The sequence below is a fragment of the Pteropus vampyrus genome, unplaced genomic scaffold (assembly GCF_000151845.1).
Source record: "Pteropus vampyrus isolate Shadow unplaced genomic scaffold, Pvam_2.0 Scaffold57, whole genome shotgun sequence".
Lineage (NCBI taxonomy): Eukaryota > Metazoa > Chordata > Mammalia > Chiroptera > Pteropodidae > Pteropus > Pteropus vampyrus.
Genome location: NW_011888838.1, coordinates 4,656,812 through 4,659,774, shown reverse-complemented (window position 1 = coordinate 4,659,774; position 2,963 = coordinate 4,656,812). Strand labels below are relative to the sequence as shown.

General features: G+C 36.7%; 1 pseudogene; it reads right to left on the bottom strand.

The window, feature by feature from the left end:
• Positions 1-2,443: 2,443 nt before the first annotated feature.
• Positions 2,444-2,562, bottom strand: LOC111740101 (annotated as a pseudogene).
• Positions 2,563-2,963: the final 401 nt, after the last annotated feature.

Here is a 2,963-nt window from a genome sequence, read left to right as displayed (position 1 = left end):
TCGTGAGTGCTACTGATTGGAGGATTGAAGAGGGATAAGATAACTGATCACCGTGTCTGGTTCTGAAATCAGCCAAGGCACCATACCGAATGGGGTTGTTGTTCTGCCTCGATGGGCCTGGGGCTGAAACACATCTAAACCCAAGATGTCATCCTTAGTCTAAATCCAACCAAAACCAATTGTTCTCAGGATTATAGACCTGAGGCTTGGTTAATTTTATGTCCTAAGGCTTAATGATTGAAGGAACAGATATACAGAGTATAAGGGGGGTGGGAGGGTGGAGAGTGGGAAGCAAGTGAGACACAAAACCAGCTTGAATCAGAGAAAAGAAAACTATATTAAAGAAATGAAGTTTGCGTGCAGTTACACAACTTGTACTTTTACTCATTTCCTCTGCTTTTATATTTGTTTCTATAGATCAGTGATTCTCAAACATCAGTCCCACCACCTAGAGATTCCTAGGGTTATTTTCACACATAAAATAATTAAGAAGAGAGGTAACACTAGCTTTTAGATGGCTGAGACTGGGACTCCTGTAAAAACTGCAACAAAAAGGATAGTCATGCTCTTGAAACAGGGTTTTTCTATATGCCTTTCGGCTTTTGAATGTCTTGCCATTCATTCATGTACATTAAAAAATCTGTTTATAAGACTCACAAATATAGTGGACAATTTGGTGACGGACAGGGAGGAGGAGAGTTGGGGGGCTAGGAGAATGGGGTGAAGGGTTAAAGAAGTACAAATTAGTAGTTGATAGATGGTCACGGGGATGGGGAGCATGGCATAGGGAATGCAGTTATCATTAATATGTTGGCTAAGTAGAGGGCCAGAGGAGGGAGGGAGAAATGGGGGAGATTGTTTTATGAACTATATAGATATCTAACCAATGTACTGTATACTTGAAACTGATTAAAATAAATAAATAAATTTTAAAAATCTGTTTATAGTTACCTATGCCTACAATATAGTTCTACTTAGAAAGTAAACATAAAGAAAAATTGTCCTGACTTTAATACACACTAAATTTACAGTTAATTTTAATGTAGAGAGGAAGCAAGAGAATTAAAAATGTTAATCAAGCCACAATCAGAGAATGCAATATGCTGATCAGCCCTGCAGCCAGGACAGGAGGACACCTGCGGAACAAAAGAAGATTTCTGCTGGATAACAAACAACCCATTCCCCACACCTGTGAGGGGGAAACAGGAACCAAGAGTCATTCTCTATGGCTAAAACCATGAAGAACCTATGGATTAAAGGCTAGGAACTGCCAGTGGGCCTTTCGCTCTACAGATTCTTACCTTTTCACCCTGCATACCCTTGCCCTTCCTCACTGTATGTCCATATCAAAGGAAATGGATTAACAAAGTCTTTTAAACAATAACTCAGAGAAACTAAATGATATATAAATTGAATTCCCTGAACTCTAGGCCTCCTCTCCACTCACTATCTTTCCAAGCCTCTCTTCATCCCTTTCACTCTCTGTCTCTGAGAGGAGACCACACTTAGTGGAGTGTCACTGCTTCTCCAATAAATGTTCCTTTTGACTATAACTTTGGCGTGTGTGTTGAATCCTTTCTTCACTCTCTGCCAAAGGATCCTATTCTTCTTTTGGTGCAGGCCTTGGTCTCTCCATCACTTGGGGAAATTTGCTCTGTCCTGCATCATCTTCACTAAACTTATATTCTTGAGGGAAGATTTTACTTTAATTTGTCCAGAAATTTAACAATAGCTGTTCACCACTTTTGAAAATTAATTTGTCCCCCACAACAATTAATTTGTCCCCCACAACTGAGTATTAGTACAATACAAATGTATTATTTCATATCTGTGCTTTTTATACTAATATGGATTCTCCTTGTCATTGAAGTCACTCAATTACTTAATCAGGTTTTCTAGTGCAATCATGTTCTAGAAATTAAACTAATTACTATTTTGTTATAAATTATTTGTTATAATTTGTATTGCATTTAAGACATTCTATTGATATTTTTAAATTAAATGCAAAGGTGATACAGATTATAGAACTATAATTTTTGCATAGTAAAGGCCAAGGTACCAAGTATGTGATATTAATAGGGGTAGTGGACCCAATGGTATCGAGAACCTTCACATAATTTAATAGCTCATCCTCTTGTCAAAGCCCAAATCTGCACTTTGAACTGAATTTCATGCTCCCTTTCTGCTTAGAGAGAGTATTCTTAACAATTGGTCTCAGTGTTCTTTCAGCTGTTAATTTATTTCAAAATTGGCTAGATTATTTTTCAAAGCACAAAAGCATGCTATGGTATTTTTCATAAAAAAAAAATAAAAGTTTTCCTTGAGAATATCTGACTGTTACCACATTTCTTTGTGCTATTTACAGCAAAACTTCAAGACAGTTTTACATTATTCGCTGTTTTTTTTTGTTTTTTTGTTTTTTTGTTTTTTTGTTTTTTTTTTTAGCCTACAGCACCTGGTCTTCCTAGATTGTCTCTCATCCAAGTACTAACCAGGCCTGATCCTGCTTAGCTTCCAAGATTGGAGGAGACTGGGCATGTTCAGGGGGGCATGGCTGTAGACTATTCACTGTTTCTTAATCCTCTCATCTTTTTCTCTCTTGAATTTAGTTCATTTAGGCTTTCCCCGCACTATGCCTAAATATCTTTTGTTTACAATATTTCCTCACTGCTAAATCAGTGTTTCTGGTTTTTTTTTTTTTTTTTTTTTCTTTTTACTGGCCTATCACAGAAGTTAACTCAATTGTTTAATTGCTTTTTGGGTTTTGATTGTTTGCTTGTTTTTGAAGCTCTAGAGTTCTAATACCCTAGGGATTATTCCTTAGACTCCTTGTCTACCTGTAGTATGTTTATCCAATCTCATGATCTTAATTATCCTCTATATGCAGATGAATCAGAATTTATCCCTCCAGCCTAGACCTGTGCCTTTAACTGAAGACTTGCTGTCCAATGTATTATTAAATA